The following is a 26409-nucleotide window of genomic DNA, read 5'->3' as shown; positions in this document are numbered from 1 at the left end:
CAGCAGCTGTCTGCGCAGGAGTAACAGGCACGATAATAGATAATGTTGTTTGTAATGTTGAATGGTGATCTGGATTGTCTGGTTTTGTTATGCATTTTGAGAAGCACTAATAGAGGTTTGTAAGAGATTTTAGGTGTTGTAGACTCAATATAAGCTGTTAACGAGGTTTAAAAAACAACTTGAAACACTTGTTGTCTCTTAGCATTGAAATATTGGTTTGTTTTAAAAATAAAATCTCGTGAATTGGACGCCATATCTCTTGATTGCTAAGAGTAAAGGCCATTGCACACGGATCCAATAACACATCCAAATTTAACGTGTGTCTAAACAGAAAAAAACGATCATGTACATTCCCTATTGCACCTTGCACACTGAGTCCATGATTGTTGTACGACAGTGATGCGTCAAATTTTGCATTGAAACAAGTTCGATTTGATCCGATTTGACGTGCGTTAAAAATGACGTTGACCAATGAAAAATGACTGGGAAGACACGTGGATTCTTGCAGTACCCTGAACAAAATGGAAAAGCTAATTGTCTGGGCCACCAAACAGAAATTACTTTATGATAAATCCAACAGAGATAACAAAGACTTTGTGTAAAAAAAAAAAAAAAAAAAATGCCATGGACTTGGGCATGAATGATATGTATTATAAAACATGAAAATGTGGATTTTGTGCAGTATAGGTTATTATAAGCATATACTTTTTATTTAAATTGTAGTCGAGGAAGTAAAGAAACAATTGGCTAACCTGGAGACACATATCAGGGCAAGAGCAGTCAGGGCTTAACAGTCAGAAAAGAGGGGCAGGACATGAAAGTAATGGAAAGTATTTTCGATAGCTCATTGCTGTATATATGTGTGTGTATATATATATATATATATATATATATATATATATATATATATATATATATATATATATATATATATATATATATATATATAATTACAGGAGCGAGTGTTTGAAAAATGTAATATTGGTCATATGGTTCCTGATGCTATGACAACCGTGTTGTGTAATATCATGTTTTTTTTTATGTATTGCGTAACAACATTATTGTAGTTTTAGTAGAAATGTAATAATTAGCAAACGTTTTCCATCAGCGTTTGCTGATCATTGAGTTTATACTACGTTTGATATTTTTTGTGTTCAAAGTTATGTAAGAATTAACAATTGTATTTATTTATTTATTTATAAAAATACTGAAACTGGGTATATTTACTACAAAGCCTCCACTGCACATCAGCGCTCTGAAGTACGATATTAACACATCTAGTGTGCAATGGATTGACGGACGACGTTTTCAGATGACGGATGCTAAATGACGGAACGGATCCAGTGTGCAAAGGCCTTGTGTCTCATGATTTCTGCAGTGGTGGGGTTGGCAATACTGTTTTTGCAAGGCTTGCTGCTGTGGCATTTAGAATTGCACTGAACTCCCTTACGCACACAGAAGCACTTCTCTGCTTGAGAAAAATGAAGCCTTGTATAGCCCCAGAAGCAGCAGCTGCTGCTGTACGAAGAGAAAGTTTGTTTTCTTTGGGTACTTCGTCCAAATTAGGAATGAACTATCGGACAATTGAAATTCATTCCGACTGTATCATCCAGCAGACCGAAGACCGAATAAGCCGTCTCTTCTTTTGTGTTTCGTTCTTTGCTTGTTTTTGATTATTTTCCATTTTACAATTTGATCAAAGACTGAAATAACCTTTGATTTCGTTCTTTGATCATTTTGTCAATGCTCAATTCGCGAAATGGTTATTTGTCAATTATTGACCAAATCCTGACTGAGTGTAACATATATACAGTCAACACTTGCATATCCGACCCTATAAAATGTTGACTTCAGTGACGGTTTAACGAGTGTGACACATATCTGATTATTTCATCTGATTTGACATGTATGTAGGTGAGCCCGTTGTAGCCTTCCCCCAACAACCCCCTGCCCTGCGAGCGCACATGCACACATTTCGTACGAAAAGAAAAAATATGATTTGGGTTTGAGGAACTGTACAGGGAGACGTTGATTCTTTCATTGAAATTTGTTAGCGCACAAGTTGGGGAAATAACACAATAGTAAGACAAAAAATGTTAAAAATACATAGCTGAAAGGGCTGTGTTTTAAAATAAGTAGGCTTTCATTTAGATGTACTGTAGTTGGTTTTGTTGGTACAGTACTATATTTTCAATAGTAGTATTTTAATTCAGAACGATATGATTCTGAAAATACCACTTGCCAAAACAGATGACTGGACACGTGAACTGTAATGAAAAGCCAGGTGGCATTCCCTGGTGTTGTAATGAAATCTAAATGTTACCCATGAATAGAACTGCTTAAAATGTAAAAAGCAATGCAATTTAGGAAAGGATTTAAAAATAACACCACCAGTTTCCAGAATTAAAACAGTATCCAAAGTCAGCATTCAGAGTTGCAGAATATAGTGCTCGATAAGGCCCTAATGTCACAGTTCACTTGCAAATGAAAATGCACAAAAGCAACTAAAGATCGCAGATTTTAAAAAAGAATGCATCACAGTATCTAAAACTGTTGAATGATTAACTTTTACATTACACTGACTATAGTTAGTAATGGTGCTGACCAGATGACCCCACTGGGACACTCAAAATCAAGAATAACTACTGTTGTTTTTATTTAGTGTGGAGTAGTGGTTAGGGCTCTGGACTCTTGACCGGAGGGTCGTGTGTTCAATCCCAGGTGGGGGACACTGCTGCTGTACCCTTGAGCAAGGTACTTTTACCTAGATTGCTCCAGTAAAAACCCAACTGTATAAATGGGTAATTGTATGTAAAAAATAATGTGATATCTTGTAACAATTGTAAGTTGCCCTGGATAAGGGTGTCTGCTAAGAAATAAATAATAATAATAATAATAATAATAATAATAATAATAATAATAATAGTAAAGGATTTGTGTATTTCATGGATATATTATTATTTAATTTATTGAAATCTGGTCAATGTTAATAAAATACAAAAATACTAAAATATCAGGATACGATGATTCTCAGTAAATGCATTCATTCTTTTTAAAGTTGATATAAGACCTCATTGAATATTTAATTTGTTCTACCTGTACCTACAGTATACTAGTACGATGCTAAATCTTAGTTCATCTGGGCATTCTGCCTGTCTCCGAAAATACTTGCCATCTGTGTAAGCATGCTATAAGAGACCATGCTAAAACGTATACAAAACTAAGGGGTTGATTAGATCAAGCGATACCCTGCCAGCATAAACTGCTGCAGAGCATTGGACAACACCAGGGAATGCCACCTGGCTTGCATCAAGCACTTATTTTTAGGGGTATTTTTATTTGTAGGAAGTTGATGCAAACTTGGGTGATTTTATCTTGTGACTTATCCTGGGTGGGTAATCAACCTCTAAGTAGAGTAGACCATACTTTCAAATGGATTTCAGTGTGACATGGAGTGGATGTCATTGGCAGCTGTTATTGTAAGCTTCCAGCCATTCACAGCCTGGGGTTGCAGACACATTTTCTTGGTTACCTCACAAATGTCGAGGTTAAATCTGGGTTGTTGTGTGCATGAATTAAATGTGTTTTTTAAACATGGACTGGTACTTCAACAAACAAAAAATGTAGTGTAATGTAGTGCAACTATGTCTGTTTTTCTAACGTACCTGCCTGTCTGCCTTCCATGGCCTTCTCAGATTAATGAACACATGCTTTTTTTTTTTTTTTTTTTTGCTTCAGATTACTGTACAAGAGCGATATTTCACAGCAGGACAACTAAACACCTTGAGTTGGACAAACCGTAAGTAATTATTATTTTGTGAATCAGTGGTATTTTGGCAACATCGTCTCATTAGTATTGGGGAAATGTCTGGATTTTAGAGAAACCAAAACAAGTAACACAAACAGGTATTTTAATCTTGGGTAGTGTTGGGCTCTTTAAAGGAAATGATCTGTTTTGGGTTTTTGGGCCCAAGCTAGTTTTGCCTGTGTTTTACTGTTAGATTTGTGCTTTTTAACTATAAAGGTTACAGGCATGTCATACATGAAATGAATGTGCACACACATACAAAAAAAGTTAAATAGTCTTAGACTCAACCAGTTTAGTACAGATTTTGTTCTGTTCCGGTTTGAATGAAATGAAATACTGGTTAATACCGGTTCAATTGTTTTCTTCTAGCCAAGTAGGCTATTGTATTGGTGGTCATAGGCCTTTCATTTTCTCTTTTTTTATTTATTTTTTATTTTTTAAAGTTTGAAATACTTTAAAAAACTCCAGATAACTCAGCACTCAAAGGGAAAACGGTGTGACAAGTTTGTATCAATAAATGCACTTCCTTCCTGTCTATAGAAACAGCAATGCCTATATATACACACACATGTAAACTTGAACTGAGGCAAAAGAAAGTTGCAATTCTTATATATATATATATATTTTTTTTAAGCAATCCAAAACAGCGTCATTTCCCAACAATATTGGTGTGTTAGCATCCTTACATTCAACGTAATAACTTAATGTGATGTTTGTCTGAAATAAGCTCTGCAGCTAATCAAGATCATGCCTCCTTCAAATAATATATGCCACTTAACTAATTCTGTTCCACCTTTCAACTTTGTGATGTTTTTAATTTAAAAAATAAATAAATAAATAAATATCCAGGACTCTGCAAACATCTCTTCAAAGCATTATATATTTACCATAACCTACATATTTCTTATTGCATAGCCACTCTGTTTTAAACAGAAGATATGCAGAAAAAATCCACTCTAAGTAATCAATTACATATGAACAATATTATTAAGCACAGATGTACACATGTGCATCTTTTCTATATCTTTTGGATATAACAATGAAAAAGGAACACTGCACAATTGAATTATGAATTGTTAAATGATTGAGACTACAACTAAATAGATTTGTTATACAATAAACATTGTTGTTGTTTTCTCAAGTCAACGGTAAAATATCTTACTCTTTTATCCAGGAATATAACTAGCAAACATCAGATTTATTAACAAAGCGCTTCACTTGCCACACATACTTTACAGCTTATTTTCTGTGTACATAACTTCATAATAAGTTACTAACAGTACCTGTTTATTTTGAGCGAATACAAGACTGATGACGTAACATAGATGTAGCATGTAGCCGACCTGAGCTGAAGGCAAATATAGTGCGATTTGATTTGCTGGCTGCTCCCAAAAAGCAAGTGAAATGTTATGTTGAATTTCATTAGATGACTGTGATGTAATGCTTTGTTATTGAGCACTGAGGTGCAAGACCATGAGAAGAGCGCATTTTTCAAATTATTGTATGTTTGAAAACAATGGAAAAAAGACAGAGAACAGGCTGAACGGGAATGAAAAAACATTATTAACCGATAAACAAAATGTAATTTTCGATCCAGAACGTAATAAATGAATTTCGTTTTGTTCTTTGTTTCTGTTCCATGAAAGTTTTTTATCGTTCCGATTTCCGTTTCAAATCCCTTGTGCGTGTGTGTCCCCGGTATATAAATAAATAAATTAGACACTCAGATACACTTCGCATTTTACCATCCTTGTGTTAAGAATAAAATCAATCCCTTTTTTATATATGTATCAAATTAATGCACTTACCCGTGACACGTGATTTCCGACTCCGTCACCAGTTTTCTGATACAAAGCCCATCTCTTCAATGTTACAGTTCACTTGTTTAACCGTCGCAGCCCCCTGTTTTTGTGTTTTTTCTGGGATGGCAAATCGGTCTGTCTTTATTGTGCACTGCAGTTACACAGCGCTTCCTCCAAAAACAAAGCAAACCAGACAAGGCATGGTAATGTAAAAGTTAATCATTAAACAGTCTTAAGGTGCTTCCACACAGAGGAGTTATGACGCTTCAGAACCGCCACTGAAGCGGCTTATAGGTCTCTGTGAATTGCCTACGCTGCCACAGAACCGTCATATTTTATGCCGTCTCTGAACCACCTCGCGAGGTACATTTGCAATTTTATTTGGTCAGTTCTTAGAGGGCATCAACAACTTGGATGTTGTTGTGCTGTTTTGGGCGATTTTGAGCTAGCTTATGACATCCAGTTCACCAACTATATTTATTAACGTGGAGGGCAGACACACGTTATCTTTGGACATAGCTGGGATCAAAAAACGGATGGGAATTAATTCAGTTAGACATTTGAAGCAGCTCACTTGCTCTTCGTGTTTAACTTTAGCGTAGTTTTTACAGCAAGGGTATTCTCAAACAGCTGCTTTAATACTATAACGAGGGCATAACACAGTTCATGGTAAGTGGTTTTATACAGAACTGTAAACCTACAAGATAAATACAACATGACAGTCCAGACACAGCAAAAAACAATAATAAAAAAAGACCACCCGCATTAGCATTAAGGTGAACTACACCACTGTGAACCATAAAATCGACCTTCAGCCACTACTTTCTGAAGTCTTGGAATCGACAGTAACAACTGACCTGCTCCCTTGCAATATTTATAGTTAAGGATAAACACGCTCGTTAACATTTACACGTGAAATGCGGGTTTCCATGCGAAACTGGGCATGGATTTTCACCGTGTGTTTTGTCATTTTACATGAGTAAATGAGATTTACCCTATCCCTCTCTCTGGCCGTTTTTTTCGACCACAAACCTGATTTTACCCAAGTAATTCTCCCAAACGTGCACGAGCATCGCCATTTCACGTGTAAATTGACCCGCATGGAAACCCCATGAAGGTCGTCCTTCTGGGGTGTTAGGTCTTGTCAGTGTTTCAGATTGCACGAGAACAGTCTGTTGATAGACAGGTTTGAAAGTTGTACTCGCGCGATCTCTTTTGCTCTGTGAAAGGGTTGTGACGGTATTACACCAGCATAGATTGCGCAATTTCATGCTGTGTGAAAGGGTATTTTACAAGGTCAGCTTGGGTATAAAAATAAAACCCGAGACCTTTTAATTTTTTTCATACCTGACCCCAAATGGTAGTCTCATATACAGACATATAGCATCATGTTTGGATAAACCGAGCTAAAAAAAAACAGCAACGTTAACGTTGAACATCAAATTATATGTCGATGACTTGTTATTATGTCACACCAGACTTTAAACTCAATGCCAGGGTTTTAACAACAACAAGCTTTCCACTGGAGGGCGCCAAAACTGGTGAAAACAATGTAATTTAAGTTTCTCAAACCAAGGAATTACCAGGTTCAATGCAGAATGCTGGTCTCCCTCAAGTTCTCTCTAAGCTTCGTAAAATGGTCGAAAGAAATCAACCCTAAACTGCAACACATCCGGGGCGATGTTTTCCAGCCTGTAGTTTTCTCCACGCTGTTTTTTTCAGTCTGTACGAATGAAGTTATGTAAGACTGACTTGGCCGTGCCGCAGGGAGAGTACGTCCTTTTTCAGTGTGCAGCTGCAAAGCTGAATTTCCCATCTTTTTGCTGTCATATTTAAGTAAAAGTTTGCAAGATTTGCACTGTACAAAACTTTCCACTGCTAAACATTCTGCAGTAGAAACCTTTCTTTTTACATCAACAGTCTCCATACTTTAATAATGTAGAATCACTTTTTGGCTGTATTTTTTACAGGATAAACACGAGAACGCAGAGGCGCCTCTCACTGCACGCTTTGCTCACGTGGTATCCACGGAAGTAATTTTAGGAGGCATTTGCATTTACAAGAAGAAAAAACACTCGCTAAAATGTAATAATGCATTTATTTATAAAAAAAACTGAGCCGGCCCGACCCGAGCCTGAGTGCATGACGCAGAATATATACCTGACTCGACCCGAACCCGACACAGTCGGGTCCCGTCGGTTAGCCATGCTTTATTTTACATGCTCGTTAAAACGTTTCAGAGACGGCACAGTAGCTGCATTTCTGTGTGAAAATGGTGTTAGATAATGTGATGCATTGTTTTATAAAACATTGTTTTTCTGCATTTTCATTTGCAAATGAACTGTGACATTAGGGCCTTGTTGAGCACTATATTCTGCAATTTTGAAGACTGACTTTAGATATGGCTTTATTCTGGAAACTGTGGTGGTGTTTAATATTTTGCTAAATTGAATTGCTTTTACATTTTAAGCAGTTTTGTGCATGGGTAACATTTCTATTTCATTTTGCTGTTGGGTCATTAATGGGGAAATTTACATACTGCTACAATATGTACCGGATTTAAAAGTATGTGCTGTATTACAGTCCATGTGTCCAGTCGTCTCTTGGCAAGTGATATATATAGTACTGTACCAACAAAACCAACTACAGTACATCTAAGTGGAAGCCTACTTATTTTTAACAGTTCTTTCAGCTATGTATTTTTGACATTGTATCTTTTTTGTGTTCCCTGAAAAAAAAGTTTTTTTGTCTTTTACTGCTGTGTTATTCCCCCAACTCGTTTACTTACAAATTTCAATAAAAGAATGAACGTCTCCCTTTACAGTTCCTCAAACGCAAGTCATAGTTTTTCTTTGTACGAAGTGTGTGTGTGTGCAGGGCAGGGGGTTGTTTGGGTGGTAGGGGGCAGGTTACAACATGCTAACCTACATAAACGTCAAATCAGATGAAATAATCAATTTTATAGGGTTGGATATGTGAGTGCTGACTTTATATAATCTATCTATCTCTCCTATGGTGATTTGGTTAAAACCTCACCATAGGAGTTAAAATAGATTGAACTATTGCCCTAACATCCTTACACCACCGGGCAATAGTCTCCCCCTATCATGTGATTGGTTCACATCACTCAGTCCCGCCCGTTTTTAAAGGAACGCCGTTCTCCCCTGCACTCCTCATAAGAAGAGAAAATGGCTGAATAGTGATTCTGTGACTTAACAGAAAATGAATTACAAAACAAACTACAAAAGAAAGATGCTCCAAACACTAGTGGGGAATAAAATGTCCTGTCACTGTTTTCGGACTTTCTGAAATTCAAACAAATTCAACTTGACGATGTAAACAAATATGACGGTCGGGATACAAACTGGATTTTGCAGCAGTCAGCAAGCCAGACGGAGAGCTGTAGGCCAAAAAAAAACTTTGATAACTATACGGTATGAACTTCAAAAACATTTTCTGTTATTTTTATTTGTTTATTTTATTGCTGGGACAAATATCTGAATATTCAAACTAATATTTATTGACATGTATTCGGATACAAAAATCAGATGTTCGTATTCACTACAAATGACAAAAATACCTTGCACTTATTTATCGCCTTGCCAAATGTTGCGCTACAGTTTCAAACATGGCTTGGTGTGATATTCAAGATACATATATACAAAAAAACAGGATCAACACAGCAGCTCTTGAGCCTTTGTGGCAAAGTGGCTTGCAGTGCACAGGTGTAGAGGTGATGCGATTATGAAACAGAAGACAGACAACAAAGTTCACAATCTTAGTCTGGCGACCACAGAGAATAATCCCAGGCAATACACAGCAATGTGTTATGATGTACAGTAACTGTAAGCAAGATGGCTACCAATACTTTAAATTCTGTGAGGCAGCGCAGTGATTTAGAATATGTGATGAGGCTTCAACTGTCTGTATCCATCCAATATATACGGACAGCTGGAACCTTGCTCGACCAATCGCATTGCTTGTTTCATGTTCCATTGCCAGCCCTGGATTATAAATGTGTAAATCTATGTGTGTATGTATGAAAGAGAGATACATCTTCACACAAAAATAAAGCAACCCAAGTTGAACTGTAAGTATATGCGCACACATTTTTAAAGCCACATGAATCAGAGTTCATGCAGGCCTCGCAATCTGTGTGCCACAGATGTGTACAGTATGTGTATAATGTCTATCATACACCATGACCCTGAAAGCTAGCATTTGGCATATCACCTTGAAGTGCCCAGCAGTTAGTTACAGTAGCAAGGCTGCCTGCTCCTGCTGTCTTCTATTATTAATGTGCAGATGGCGGCAGCAACAGCTCTGGCAGTGAGACTATAGTGCTATCCCAATGGCCCAGCTCACTGCTGAGGAATTTCAGTTGTGTGTGTGTTTTTTTTTTTGTTTTTTTTTTCAGAATGTGTTGAATTGACTTATAAAGAATGTAACCCCCTTAAAGTTTTATGAATGAATTGTAATATGATACTGCATTGCGATGGAACATTTTGAACTTAATAAATTATTGAAGGTCCTGTACATGCAGTGCCGTGTGCTGGTGGGATCTAGAATGCATGATGCCTCAATTAATACTCAAACCCTGCATCAAAAATCAGCCATGGATTGATAATTTACTAAATGTAGCATTTTATTGTGGGCAGTACCTGGTATTCTGTAAGGAATGTTCAACACTTGTTGCTACAGTTTAAATAAATGAAAAGCCTGGGTTGGCGGTCTTGAATGACAACTACAAATTAATTTCCACCCGCTGTACACTGTAATGGAACACTGGTGGTGTCTTGCTTATGAATATTTAAGTATGAAACGGCAGTGTATTTGAAACAACCTTTCTCAATTTGCTTGAACACAATTAATCTTCTTAGTAATACAAATTAAAGTTTCATTAAAACACATGATTATTTTTCACAGGTTGTCTCAATTGAAAAGAACAGGGTTTTATCGCAGGCTTTTTTTTTGACACATGAATTAGTTAATATGCATAGACGTACTCCTGTTAGTTTATCTTCTATACCATGAACAAGTCTGTTTTTAAAGGGGTATGGATTTCCCTGCTTTAGAATATCTAAAATGGCACAGGAGGCACTGGTCCTTGTTATTTAATTAAATTGTGAGAAGCAGGTACAGAGATTGGCTTAACTATAAGTAGCTCTGGGGGATTTCAGCCTTTGCACTGAGCCAGGGCTTGTTTTAACAGCCAGCAAAAAGATGCTTCTTGCTATCTACTTAACCCTTCCCACATGGCATCTCAGTGCATGGACAACTAATCACTCTGGGCATTGGAGACCTTCCAGTCATAGGAAATTGATTCTCTGGAAGTGCGTGCTAGTGGGGAGGGAGGGAGGGGGGGATGAGACATGATCTTATTGTTAGTAGGGTCAGAAAATGTGCTGTATTTTTCAGCTTTACCATGCCTCAGGTTCTATTTAAACTGTGATTCTGTTTACTCTGTGTTATTGAAATATGATATTCCTATGTCATTTGAAGATATTTGTGAAAGACCATGCTCTGTCCCTGTGTATGTGGCTTGGGATTTTTTTCAAATCCTCATGTTCGATTGAACAGAAGGAGTTCAGTCTTATCTATTCAGTATTCAGGGACAAATGCACCACCATTCTTTCTTTTGTCACAGTACTGTGTAGTGGGCATCTATACTTTTTTGTGTTTGCTGATTTTATTAATATATATATATTTTTTTTCCCGGTGTCGCTTATTAATTCATACATTTGAGTCACCACAGCAGGATATTTACCCGCCCTGCACATGTTTTGGTTATTAGAGGAAGTGATGTCACAATGTTGTGGTTACATGTTTGTGTGCAAAAACATCTGTTTCTATAGTACAGTAGACAACAGAAATGCCTGCACATCATAGGGAATTGTTTGTGTGTGCAGTCAATAGAATAGAAAAATAAACAAAAAAATAAAACATTTATCAGGGCAATTGCACAGTACAGTATACAAGAAAAGATGCAAATGGGAATAACATTGTTCTAAAAGCAATCAGGGTATTTTTCGCTGCATGACAAAGTGCCACTTCAATTTGTTTTTTTAGAACCATTTCTGTACACAACAATTTGACGTTGCAAATTCCAGCAAACGCAACCCTCCCCCTCCGCATTTAACACCATAGAGTACAATAAAGCTCACTTCCTGGTTTGCGTAATTACAAAACACTTCAACACATTACCCTACCCTACCCTCTTCACTGAAGTCCAGAGCTCCAACCACAGTGCTGACAACTGAGCCTCTCCCACAGGGATGTACTGTAGTTTAAATTAATTATTGCAGGGAATGTATGTATTTCTCCCTGCCTTCATGTTATCTATTGCACACACACCCTGTCTGTTGTGCTATTCAAAAGGCAACTGTATAGTACAAAAATGCAGGCAAAATTATTTCCAAACCTGTATTGCTGCCTGTTTTCTTTTGCTAAATCCACGTGGGTTGCTGCTGTACAGTAAATGTTAACACTGTAACTGGAAGGTGAGGAAGACTAAGGTGCCTTGAGGGCAGGATGCTCTGCTGCTTCCCCCTGAAGTTCAAGGAATCCTGTTGCAGGACCATATGTTGGGCGCTTTTCCAGGGCACATTTCACAGCTGAAGTAGTCGGCAGCGCTGAACTTGCTGCTGCTGCTATAGAAAGGGACTCCTCTGGGTGGCTCCAGATGGCTTTTCAAATTGGCATGCGAGAGAGGAAAATGCCTCATTGCTTCTGTTGTTGCTCCCCCTCAGAAGCCACCAGGGGTTCTTGCGGTATGCGCTTAACAGATTATCTTGAAAGTGGAATCTGGTTTTTATGTACAATGTGGCTGCTCTACTGTGAAAATTAGCTCTATGCAAACGTAGCTCGTATTGAACAATAGCTTATTTTATTTCAAATGTGACTCGTTCATATCCCTGTATTATTAAGTCTGCCAGGTCATTCCGTGTCAACTCAACTTTTTAAGTGCATGATTCTTCTAAAGTAGAAGAGCTATCACTTTCTAATTGCTTAGGTGTGCTCATAATTTAACTGCCTTTCTGTATGCAGCTCTGCTACTGTCTACTTTACTGTCTGATTTAATGACCCCACAAAAAAGACTTCAAAGACTTGAAAATGGACTCATCTTTGAAAGGTTGAAACCCCTTGTAGAGCTGCATACAGAAAGGCAGTTAAATTGAGCACACCTAAGCAATTTGAAAGTGATATCTCTTCTACTTTAGAAGGAACATGCACTTAAAAATCAGGAATTTGACAATTGGACAATTTTTCAATTTTAAGGCCCCCAGCAACACAGAAATACTAAAGCGGTGGTACTTATGTTGCATGAATTCTATAGAAGACCTACCTGGCTATCTGTACACAAGCATTCATAGGGCTACTGACATTCTAAATATCAATTTTAGATCCTCAAAATCACTCTAAAATGACACGTGTATCAAGTATGACTATACCCCCCCCACAAAAGGGGGTGTATCTCAGCAAATCTTCATTTTTTGATCTTAAATATTTGGCCTGATTTCAAACCTGACATGTATTTTCCACTACACAAAATATAAGCAGAATCAAAATCTTGAGGCAGGGATTTTCCTGGATTTTGGTTGATTTGACACGGAATGACCCTGCTTGGATTAGAAGGCTACGTTTTTAAACAATCATAATATTTGATATAGGTTTTGGCTGTCAAGCTTATTGCGATGTTGGCTCTGTTTTGATCAGAAATTGTTAGCCTTGCCAAATCTGTGCTAATTTGGAACCATGTTTAGACTTTGTGAATTTGTAACAGAGTGATTTGCACTTAAGTAATCCACTGTTACTTGCAGCGCCTCCTAACTTACTGTAGTTGTATGATGTGTTGTCTGAGACGGTATGATCATCAAGTTAACCAGAATAGTATGACCGAAGTTAACCCATTGTAGTAGATGCAGGGATGGAAATAAGACTCATGTTGCATAGCAGTTTTACCCATTCCAGGTTTTGTTATGAGCTTGATTAGCCCCAATGTGTAGGAAACAAGCTCAGGTGTGGCTGATTAACCTCATAGTAAAACCAGGAATGGATCAACATGCTACGCAATGGGGGTCTTATTTCCATCCCTGCGACGTAAGGTGTTTTTTTGTGTACAGTGTGCCAACTGATATGAAACTTTCCTACAGCTTGTGAATTTGTTGCTCATCAAAGGTGAGACCTGATTATAATTCTGCTAAATGCTGTGGTTTTAGTTTTGTAGTGTAGGTCCTGTTTCAAACCAAGGAATTTCAGCAATGAAAGCCTCTGCATCACTGAACCCAGTCTTTGCATTCCTCTGTGCCAGCTAAGCCTTCCTGTGTAACCTTGTATCTTCAATATTCCCCAAAACCTTTATTTGTCATCTTTTATTGGAGGTACAATGTTTTATCTAAGGTTAGGCAGCGAGTTTGAAGATGGAACCCAGGATATCCTTTTCAGCTACTAGTTTGCAGTTCTAAGACTGAAGCATGTAGCAAATATGCTGAATCTGTACATAATCCACTACTAACCTGGCGTTGAACCCCTTTGAACGAAGTGTGAATCAATTCAGTACGTTTCGCACTGGACTTTCTTTATAGAACATTTAAAAGAGTAATCCACTCACACACTGTTTTCCAATCTTTTAGTTTAGGGTTGGGTAAATCAAACAAAGACCAGTATTTTTGTAATCTTAAATCCACTGTTTATCTGTTATGGTAGCCCAGCGCTAATTGTAGCATTAGACAAGTCGATGGAGCTAAATCGTTGTCCAGCCAGTGGAGATCTGAAAGCCAACTTGCATTTTATTTTCATTAATTAGCAGGAGAAGATTTAATGACTGCCACACAGCTGACATTTTAATTAGAGATCTGATTTTTATTGGCATGGAAGAGAAGGGGTGTGTAAATGAACAATATGCTAACAAATCAGTATTTTAATAGAAAACTCTGCTGTAATTAAGACTGTCACATGGCAGGCTTTCAAAATGCATACAATATGCATTATAGGTTTAGTAAGAAAAAAAAAAAGAAGGGCTCTTTTTCATTAGAATGTCCTATTACTGGCTGATCTTGGAAAGTTGTATGCTCTCTACAGGGGCATTCCATGTTATTTCTGATAGTCCCAGAATAAGCATGTATGTAAATGTGATGTACAGCTATACGGGGCACCTGTGTATGTCTCCAGATTATAATACACTCAGTAGCTTGTTCTAAAAAAAGGGCCTTAGCAAGTTTCCTTAATACAAACAGTCATTACCATAAAATAAATCAAAATTTACTTTCACACAGTTGGTTAAGTGGTTCTGTTTGTTTTACATAGTGGCGTTAATAGCGATTTGTTACAGATGCATTTTCTTTTTTGAATGGGAAATTATACAGTACTGTGCAAAAGTTTTAGGCAGGTGTGAAAAAAATGCTGTAAAGTAAGAATGCTTTCAAAAATAGACATGTTAATAGTTTATATTTATCAATTAACAAAATGCAAAGTGAGTGAACAGAAGAAAAATCTACATCAAATCAATATTTGGTGTGACCACCCTTTGCCTTCAAAACAGCATCAATTCTTCTAGGTACACTTGCACACAGTTTTTGAAGGAACTCGGCAGGTAGGTTGGCCCAAACATCTTGGAGAACTAACCACAGTTCTTCTGTGGATTTAGGCAGCCTCAGTTGCTTCTCTCTCTTCATGTAATCCCAGACAGACTCGATGATGTTGAGGTGAGGGCTCTGTGGGGGCCATACCATCACTTCCAGGACTCCTTGTTCTTCTTTACGCTGAAGATAGTTCTTAATGACTTTCGCTGTATGTTTGGGGTCGTTGTCATGCTGCAGAATAAATTTGGGGCCGATCAGGGGCCATTAATTCTGACCAAATCCCCAGCTCCATTTGCAGAAATGCAGCCCCAAACTTGCAAGGAATCTCCACCGTGCTTCACTGTTGCCTGCAGACACTCTTTCGTGTAAAGCAAAGAAGCTGTGAAAAGAGATGAATTATTGCTTATTCTACAAAGATATTCTAAAATGGCCTGGACACATTTGTTGGTACCCCTTAGAAAAGATAATAAATAATTGGATTATAGTGATATTTCAAACTAATTAGTTTCTTTAATTAGTATCACACATGTCTCCAATCTTGTAATCAGTCATTCAGCCTATTTAAATGGAGAAAAGTAGTCACTGTGCTGTTTGGTATCATTGTGTGCACCACACTGAACATGGACCAGAGAAAGCAAAGGAGAGAGTTGTCTGAGGAGATCAGAAAGAAAATAATAGACAAGCATGGTAAAGGTAAAGGCTACAAGACCATCTCCAAGCAGCTTGATGTTCCTGTGACAACAGTTGCAAATATTATTAAGAAGTTTAAGGTCCATGGAACTGTAGCCAACCTCCCTGGGCGCGGCCGCAAGAGGAAAATCGACCCCAGATTGAACAGAAGGATAGTGCGAATGGTAGAAAAAGAACCAAGGATAACTGCCAAAGAGATACAAGCTGAACTCTAAGGTGAAGGTACGTCAGTTTCTGGTCGCACCATCCGTCGCTTTTTGAGCGAAAGTGGGCTCCATGGAAGAAGACCCAGGAGGACTCCACTTTTGAAAGAAAAACATAAAAAAGCCAGACTGGAATTTGCTAAAATGCATATTGACAAGCCACAATCCTTCTGGGAGAATGTCCTTTGGACAGATGAGTCAAAACTGGAGCTTTTTGGCAAGTGACATCAGCTCTATGTTCACAGACGAAAAAATGAAGCTTTCAAAGAAAAGAACACCATACCTACAGTGAAACATAGAGGAGGCTCGGTTATGTTTTGGGGCTGCTTTGCTGCGCCTGGCACAGGGTGCCTTGAATCTGTGCAGGGCACAATGAAATCTCAAGACTATCAAGGCATTCTGGAGCGAAACGTACTGCCCAGTGTCAGAAAGCTCTGTCTCAGTCACAGGTCATGGGTCCTCCAACAGGATAATGACCCAAAACACACAGCTAAAAGCACCCAAGAATGGATAAGAACAAAACATTGGACTATTCTGAAGTGGCCTTCTATGAGTCCTGATCTGAATCCTATCGAACATCTATGGAAAGAGCTGAAACTTGCAGTCTAGAGAAGACACCCATCAAACCTGAGACAGCTGGAGCAGTTTGCTCAGGAAGAGTGGGCCAAACTACCTGTTAACAGGTGCAGAAGTCTCATTGAGAGCTACAGAAAACGTTTGATTGCAGTGATTGCCTCTAAAGGTTGTGCAACAAAATATTAGGTTAGTGGTCCCATCATTTTTGTCCATGCCATTTTCATTTGTTTTCTTATTTACAATATTATGTTGAATAAAAAATCAAAAGCAAAGTCTGATTTCTATTAAATATGGAATAAACAATGGTGGATGCCAATTACTTTTGTCAGTTTCAAGTTATTTCAGAGAATTGTGCATTCTTCGTTTTTTGTGGAGGGGTACCAACAAATTTGAGCATGTCTGTATATATACATTTTTTTTTTACTGTGAGCGTTTCCCATTGAATACTCAACTGGAAAGCTAGTGTCACAGAACAGATGGTAAATAAAAAAGTATTTTAATAATTTGAGACGACGTCTAAAATATTAATGTAGTTTAACTGCAGCTGCTGGTTTGCAAACAAGGTCACAAACTTCAGCTGCTGAAATTGTATTCCATTTGTGACTTCTGAACCCTGTATAGTATTGCTTCAATCACATACAGTTGCAGTATTGCAGCACTCAGTACTGTATATTCTGAGAGTGATCTAGGGGGTTTGTTCAGACACAAATCCCTTCTAACAACTTTTACTCTGGTTAGATTGCCAGATAACAATTCATGGGTGGTTGGTAAAGTGGTTTTAATACAACTTGTTTGAACTCTCCAATACCATTATTCCACTTTGTACTGAGTTAACATCACAGCCTCTGTTGAGCCTCAACAACAAAAAAAAAAAAAAAAAAACTAAAGGAAACCTCCACTCCCTCCATTCACCCTGGAAACGGAAGTAATATTCAAAGCATAGTAACAGGGAAATAAAAAGGTTATGGGAAGCCTCTATAGGAATTTAATTATTTTAAGCAAATGAGGTAACGATACTGGTAACTTAACATCATTTATTTTGATTGAACCAGAAAATGCAAAAATAGAAACTAAATATATTCCCACTTGTCATGTACCAAAGAAGTGTGTGTGTGTGTGTGTGTGTGTGTGTGTGTGGTTTATTATTGATTTGCAGATTACGGGCACACCTTTTTTTTTAAATACTGCATTAAGATAAGCATTTACAATAGTAGTATAATGAAAAATAATTCATTATTTTGAAATGCTGTAAAGTGTTTGCGTATCCAGAGGAGTTGCACATGTGTCCATTAAGCAAACCCATATTGAACTTTGGAGGGCCTCAATAGTTTAGTCTCCATCCCTGTCTTTGCCTTGAAGCCTGTAACAGCTAGTAAACCCATCCAATAATGATACTTTAAATGTGGACACTAACATTTCTAGTTTGTGACAGGACTGTTACATTTTTATTTTCTGTATAGAAGACTCGGAGTGTTCTGGATTGGCACACAAAGGAAACTAGACAAGTTGGCTCTGAAGCAATTTATTTTTTAAATGTACATACAGCTATTTTAAGTTAAAACAAAAACTGAAACAAAAGAAATAGTCAAAACATATGTATTTTGCAAGGAACAGTTTCCTGCACAAAACATGAAACAGAATACAGGACAGCTCTTATCTGCCCCCTATTTTACTGCATTTAATCCTGTACTTCAGAATACTGTAATCTGCCAAGTGTTTAACCTGTAGTACTTTGTATTTAATCACATCCTGATGTAACTATCACTATTTAATCATATCCTGATGTAACTATCACTATTATCTGCTGTATTATTGAATTTAGATTTGTCACACTTGTACTTTGCTTGAACAAAAGTTATTGTATTTCTTGCTCTTATTGTATTACTTGTATTGTAACACTTGAAATTTATTTGCTTACGATTGTAAGTCACCCTGGTTAAGGGCGTCTGCTAAGAAATAAAAATGACCTATTATTATTATTATTATTATTATTATTTATCACAGACTTTAACTATCACAAGCTTGCAAAGGTGACATAACGATGGGCAGTAATGACTGTAGTCTGGAAAGTAACTACTTTTTAAAATGGGGGCCCAGTGATTAGTGTAGTTATGGAGGGGATTGGAAACCCCTTTAAAACTTCACGGCTTGATGAAGCTGTTTCAACACTATGTTTCAGCATTTATCGGAATTGGTGCTCGCTAGCAGTCATACATTGCAAAACTTGTTTTTGCTCCATAGTGTATCTTATGCAAATGTCTCCTGGGGATGGCTCATTGCTTTGACTTTACTTCCCAATTTGTTTTGTTGCCGTCATGATCTTCAGTTTCCCTTGTTCAGCAATGTGAAAAACAGGCTTATCTACAGCAGTATGGCAAAATTGCATCACAGTTGTACTGCTGAGATTATGTCAGGCAGCCCTGACTTCAGACTGACTCATGTGTCAATAACATGTTGCAGTTACTACTAAAAACAACTAAAGAAGGAAATGATTATTATGCAGTGAGTGGCTGAGTTCTCAGGTCATTTTGTGGGATGATTCAGTTGTGAGGTGTGCTGGGAAAGGCTGCCCTGTAACAAAAGTGCTGAAGGCACCATATGGCTCCAACGTTGCTTTTGCAGCTGCTCACTTCAAGCTTGGCAGGATTATACACAGATGTGCTTCCTTCCCTGAAGCTGACAAGGGCTGCAGATTCAAACCTAGCGTTTCAAGGAATGAATGTACATGTAGGTATCTGTGATGGCTCCAGAATGCACAATCCACACCCCGTGCCAGGTGTGTATGGGCTTTCTTTCTTTCTTTCTTTCTTTCTTTCTTTCTTTCTTTCTTTCTTTCTTTCTTTCTTTCTTTCTTTCTTTCTTTCTTTCTTTCTTTCTTTCTTTCTTTCTTTCTTTCTTTCTTTCTTTCTTTCTTTCTTTCTTTCTTTCTTTCTTTCTTTCTTTCTTTCTTTCTTTCTTTCTTTCTTTCTTTCTTTCTTTCTTTCTGCCAGCTCAGTCACAACACATTCAGGAAAGTTGACAGACCTGCAGTGTACTGTACTATACTTAAGTCTGCCTCAGGTGTTATAGCTGTTGCGTACTACAACACAAGAAGGCTGGCAGATAAGAGCCAATATAGACTCATCTGTTTTATGAGGTCTAGGTTTATTTATATAATCTTAGTATTGGGGATACATACATACACACACGTCAACTGGACAAATAAGTATGTGTGTCACATATACTGTGTATTTTTTTTTTTCTGTGTATTGTATTTTCAAGTTGGAGTGAAACTCAAAAGACTGTGGCCCTCGAGTTGTAGTTGTATTTGTGTCGTCCTTAAGGCCTGGTCACACAGGTGTGTTGCCTTGCACATGAGAGACAAGCATGCGGTCGACAAGCTGGCAACACACAGGCAACAACGTAATGCAAACCAATCATAATGCACGTTTTTGTCACGAGATGTCAACATGCTGCGAAGGAAGGCTGCTGCCGCTGCTTTTAATAGCAATGTGAAATGAGGAGGAGAGTAGAAAAAAAAAGAAATCTAGTCGCTTCGCTTCCAAATCATGCGTCCACATCGCCATTTTATTGTCACGTGACACTATTATCAAATACGATTGGCTGGTATTGAAAATGTTGCCCTCATGTCGCCTTGAAAAATAGAACATCGTCCTAAAGTGGGAGACAGGTTGCCGGGGTGTTGACCAGGGTGTTCACGTGCGGCGACAAGCTGGCAACAGCTGTCATCCTCTTGTTGCCGTCGACAGGTCACCCGTGTGACCAGGCCTTTAGAAAATGTTGCTTTTAGAAAAAAATGCAGAAATTGTATCCAAAATCAATAGCAGTCACATTTGTAAAATGTAAGTACTGTTAATGTTAAAAAAACATTTATTTTTGTAGAAACTTTTACAATTCAAAATGTTTTTTTTATTTTTATAACAAGCAGGCCTTTAGCCATAGTAATGACCAGGGATCCTCAGAAATTCTCAGGTAAAATAAGTTTTTCTTTCTTTCTTTCTTTCTTTCTTTCTTTCTTTCTTTCTTTCTCCCCCCCCCCCCCCCCCTTTGGAATGACACCATCTTCCTTAACGTGCTTGCTCAAATTTTTATCGGATTTTAATATAACCTCGAGACCCCTTGCCAGGGTTTCCCCCGGGTTCTAGATTTTTATAGTCACTAGTGACTAATACTTTCTAAAAACATTAGTCACTCCAGATATTCAATAGACATTACTGGCGCACAGCTCAAGTTTTCAAGGGTGTTATGAATCCTGTTTTTATTTTATACCTTAAATCACTGTATTGACCAAAACAGTTATTTAATTAAACCATTTTAATAATGCTCTACAGTTTAAATAAATTGGTAATTTACAGCTGTAAAGTTTTAGAACATTAAAACTCAAGAACCAGATTTATTTGCCCTGAAAAGCTACATAGAGACACAGAATGCATTATGAAAGACATACACCATGTATGTCTTTTTACAATAAAAAGAAAAAAAAAAACAGTGTTAGAATATTATATACAACCCATGGAAACAGAGTTTTGCAATAAGGCTGAAACTTTGCTGCTTGTTTTCTTTTTCTGTTATCTGATGCTTTGTTTGTTCTTTTTTGTCTGGTGTTCCGAATCCAAGTCTTCATTTTCTACAACTATTTGTTGTGTTTGTTCTATTTCACTCTTGCTGAAAAAATGAGTGGATTTTCTTCTGCGACATTTTACAGTATTGGCTAACAGTTTTGTTTTTAAATTTGCGCGCACAAGTTTACCGCAATCATGTATTTATATTGATGATAAAGTTATAGAAAAGAAGGTAAAGAAAAGTTCACTATCCATGCATCTCTACAGCTGACCTCAGTACAAAAACATATTAACGTACAGTACTGATGCTAATTAAAAAATAATAATAAAACGCTTACCTAGTATCAGTGTGGTGGATGTCCCTGCTTGTTACCACGCAAATCACTGATGATGGCAGGGAAATTAGAGAGAGCTTCAGTCGCAAGACATTTTTGGCGTTTTCAATCTTTGATGGTATTTCGTCTTGATCGCCCTTTGCTAGTAATGTACTGGTATTGAGCAAACAATCCACATTTTTTCACTGGATTGAAAGCTAAAAACTCTTACTACGCTCACACCAGACGTAACGGCATGTCAAACTAGACCGCATGACAATACTGCGGTTTCTGACTGGCCATACATTCTGTATTTTGAAATGAACCAATAATACTTAAGTTACAATAAACTTTAATCGGGTCATTGAAACAAATAAATATCGACTTGCAGACATGAACGCATGCAGGAAATAAAATGAGTTAAAGACTAGGCTTTTAGTTTTTTTAAATGTCTTTTTTTGTATCCCAGACAGACTGCAGTAACCGCCCAACTGTTTATATTAAATTCAAACAACAGGGCTTATTTAAAATGTACATATTTAATATGTAAATTAGCCATGTGTGCACTGAACGCTCTGTCACAGCACATCAGTCTGGTTAGCGATTAAACGTTCATTACATGACAAAAGTTTGCAATAGATTGGGAAGTGGTACTAAATAAAATGCGTTGTCTGCCATTAAAGAATTTTTCTCGAGTACCCCCAGGGGAATGTGTACCCCCAGTTTGAAAACTGCTAGAAGAAACCACATTACCAACAGATACAGTTTAATAGTAGTAGTATTTAAATGCCGTTGTCCTGACTGGTAGATTCTTCCAGCTTCCCCTTTTAGTTTGACAATTTCCATATAAAAAATGTCATTTTTTATCTTGACATTTTTCATTCTTAGCCACCAAGTAAATATTTTGGACAGTTTTCAAAACAATTGTTGGTTTATTTTTTACAACACACTGTTGATAATATGATAAACGCGTATATCTGCTTCAGGTTAAACGATAGGCCCGTGTTACACAGAACACTACAAATAAAATGTCAAATATACACTGTATTTCGTTGGTTTTGTGGATTTGCTTTTTTAACTTATTTTAATACTGCACATAATTATATAGTTTAGAAAATGCTACTTGCCAAAACCATGCTGCACGTGAACTGTATTACATAATAATTTCCTTTATTCCGATTCCAGTGGTGTTTTCTCAATGCAAGATGTATTGTAGGCATATATACAGTGCTGTATAAAACCACATACACTATATATATATATAGACACATTTCACATATTTTATAACGTTACCGTAGGCTACTTTTTTTTTTTTTTTTAGTTAATAATGCTTTTTCGTTTCACAAATCTTCTGCACACAGTATTTTTAAGCACACATATAATAGCCTACATTTCAACAGTCACTGCCGAAGCTGATTACTTATTCTTCCAGAAGTAATGGTCGGGTGTAACAGGGATGCAAGGTTATGTTTGCGCCGGGCCATGTTGTTAACAAGCCTGATGACGCTGTCGTCCAGGATTTACTGTGAAACTGACTGTAACCAGGGAGGGTGTGTGAGAGCATTCTTCTGGACTGGAGAATAATGGCACTGGAGTTTAATTATGAAAACGCAAGTGTAAACCAACAAGTAAAAATGATTAGCCTGTCGTCAGACATGTCATGGTAATACAAAATGCATTAATTTACTGCGTATTGGTATTGATTGCGTCTGGTCAGGGAAGGGGGACACACGGGGGCGTTAAGAGAATTTCAGCAGGACATTGGCGCAATGGTGCGGTCTAGCGCGAACACTGCGGATGCAGGTTTGAGCAGAACTCTCTGTAGTCGTGAAAGCGCAGCAGCAGAAGCTATCAGGTTGCAAAGAATAATGTGAGGCTGAAAACTACAGCAGCACCTAGTACAGCCTCGTGAAGCGGTCTCGGTTACCATGGTAACTGACACGCAACATGAAACAGAGGCACTGAATGGCTGACTGCATTTACGTCGCCTACCACGAGATGAGAACGTTGCAGAGTCAATGAATGGATGAGGCCGAGGCGCTGATCTGATCAGCAGCAGTGACTATGGTTTAGCGATCCCTTCTTTTGAAGAACGAGACGTTGTGTGTGACTTTAACAAAAGGGATTTTTTTATAGTACAAACAGAAACGATCGTCACTAGTGACGATTCCACATTTTTTTTGTCGTCACTTTCAAAAAACATTCGCAAATTACGAGAGTGACAAGCGACAGCGAAACCCCTGCCCCTTGCGACAGTGATACAGTATGCTATAGATGCTGGTATAATCTTGCTGTAGTATGCAGAAGTATATGACTGACGATAAGCAGGGAAAACAGTAGAATCTGATCCTTCTGTGCCTTTCACCCACCTTGCAAGCACTTTCCCTATGATTTTGAGTGTGTGTGTGTGTGTGTGTGTGTGTGTGTGTGTGTGTGTTTTTGTGTAGACTGATATTAATACCTCTGGCACGAGAGGCACACCTTCCTGTTTGTTCCTTTCATTAACAAAGGCGTCTTGCCCCTTTTACAGTATGCATCCTGCAGATTGATAGGAAATCATGGTGCTGACATGGTGTAAACCAAAGGTTAATAAATAATGAATAGGTGCCTCTTTGGCATCCTTTTTCATTCCTTCAAGAAATAATAGGAGTGCTGATGAAGAATTAGGCAGGAAGTGCATACGGGATGGGATCACTTACATTGTGGATGATCTTCAATAAAGGAGGGGGTGTGAAGCATTTGTTTGAAATGTCAGTCCTCTTCTACTGTCATGCTGCAATTGGAGTTACTTGCTTTAACACTCCTTATTCATTCTTTTTTTTATATAAAATGCAAGAAAATCATTAAGAATTTATTGATGAGTAAACAAAAAGAAAAAAAAGTAGCAATGACACAACAGCTAATAACAGATGTCAGGCTGAAAGAGCATGAAAGCAAGAGAGAACAAGTGGGTCTTGGGAGTTGATTTAAAGCGAGCAACAGTGGGAGCATCACGCACCAAAGCTGGGAAAGAGTTCCAGAGAGTTGGAGCCATGAAGCTAAACAAGTGTTCTCCAAGTGTGGTGCACTTTTGCTTGGGGATAACAAGCAGGCCAGAGTCGGAGGACCTCGGCTTGCAGGCAGGGACATAGAAGGGCATTGTAGGTGAGCGGTAGAGTTTTGAAAGTAATCCTGAACTTTACACGTAGCCAGTGCAGCTGGGCAAGACTGGGGATAATGTGTTCATGTTTTTTACCTCTGGTAAGAATCCTGGCAGCGGCATTCTGAACTATCTGTAGTTGGTTTATGGCACGTGCCGGGAGACCACCATAGAGAGAGTTGCAGTAGTCAGGAGGAGACAAATGCATGACAGAGTATCTCCGCATCCAGGAGGGAAAGGTAGGGACGGACTTTGGAGATGTTTCGAAGGTGGTAGAAGGAAGATTTGACCACGGAGGAGATGTGGGCATCAAAGGAGAGGTTGCTGTCCAGAAGTACACCAAGGCGTAATACAGTGGGGGAAGACAGCAGACAGTTTCCGAGGTTCAGGGCAGCTATATTGAGATTTTAAAGTTGAGTTTTAGATCGTACTAGAAGGAGTTCAGAATTGCTAGTGTTGAGCTGAAGAAAACTGGCAGACATCCAGGCCTCAATGTCTTGAATGTAAACCGAGAGCCAGACCATGGCAGAGGGGCTTCCAGGGTCGAGTTTTAAGTAGAGCTGGGTGTCATCAGCATAGGAGTGAAACGTGAGGCTGTGTTGGCGGATGAGGTGACCCAAGGGAAGCATGTAGATGTTGAAGAGAAGAGGCCCAAGAACAGACCCTTGAGGGACACCACAAGTGACTGGGTTTGCAACACCACTGCATCCAGCATAGAAAACAGACTGCATGCATCCAGATAGGTAGGAGGACATCCAGCAGAGACAGGTTCCAGAAATTCCAGCATACTTCTGAAGACTGCTATGATCTATGGTGTCAAAAGCAGCTGGTAGGTCAAGGAGGACAAGCACAGTGGGAGCAGCAGCATTAGCATTAAGCAGATCATTTACAGTTTGGAGCAGAGCAGTTTCAGTACTGTGATTCAAGCAGATTGTTATCTGTGAGATGTTTCATCAGCTGACTGGCTACAGCCCTTTTTGAGAGTTTTGGAGAGAAGACTGGAGATGGGACCGACATTAGATAAGACAGCCGGGCCGAGGGAGGGTATTTGGAGTACCAGTTTAACTCGGGCAAGCTTGAGGGCAGCAGGGACGGGTTGAGAATGTGCATAATTGAAGGAGCAAGATCAGAAGCACAGAGATGGACAAGATTAGTCAGCCAGGCGTCCAGGGGGCACGTGGCAGTAGTTGATTTCAACAGTAGGCCAGCGACATTAGCAATGGAGCGAGGAGAGAGCAGGAGGGGCAACCGGAGGAGAGTCAAGGTGGTCATGTAGTAAACTGGGTTTGTGGCGGGAGAGTTTAGAATAGATGTTGTTTGTTCCGAAAAAGAGGAGAAATCATGACAGTTAAGAGAGGAGGATGAACGGGAGATGGATCTGTCGGTGGCTGGATGTAGGATTTGGTCAGTGGTCTTTAAAGAGAACTTTGGGTTTACTGTGTCCCATAGTTATGATTTCAGAGAAGTACTTCACCCTGGCAGTGGTGAGCGCATGCCTGCAGCTACCGAGATGGTCGGTCCAGAACTCTCTGTGAACCGTTAGTCCAGATGACCTCCACTTACGCTCAAGCTTGCGGCAGGCAGGCTTAAGCAATCGAAGTTTGAGAGTGTATCATGGGTAGTTTTGATCTTTCTTGACCGTTCTGGTTGTGAGCGGGGCAACGGTGTCTGACCTGAGTAAGGGTGGCGTTGTAGAGGGTCACTGCATCGTCAACCGAAGACAGGAGAGTACCA

The 26409-nt window shown here is 38.5% G+C and overlaps 1 protein-coding gene across 1 annotated transcript in view; it reads left to right on the top strand.

Moving 5' to 3' along the window:
• The window catches only part of fbxw7 (F-box and WD repeat domain containing 7), a 202894-nt gene that overhangs the window by 50069 nt on the left and 126416 nt on the right, over window positions 1-26409 (top strand). The window contains exon 2 of the mRNA XM_059028830.1: window positions 3739-3799. The gene's annotated coding sequence lies outside the window, so the exon portion shown is untranslated. The remainder of the gene's footprint in view (window positions 1-3738; window positions 3800-26409) is intronic.

Source organism: Acipenser ruthenus, chromosome 1, assembly GCF_902713425.1.
Source record: "Acipenser ruthenus chromosome 1, fAciRut3.2 maternal haplotype, whole genome shotgun sequence".
In the NCBI taxonomy this organism is placed as follows: Eukaryota; Metazoa; Chordata; class Actinopteri; order Acipenseriformes; family Acipenseridae; genus Acipenser; species Acipenser ruthenus.
This window is presented reverse-complemented; position numbering and strand designations above follow the sequence as displayed.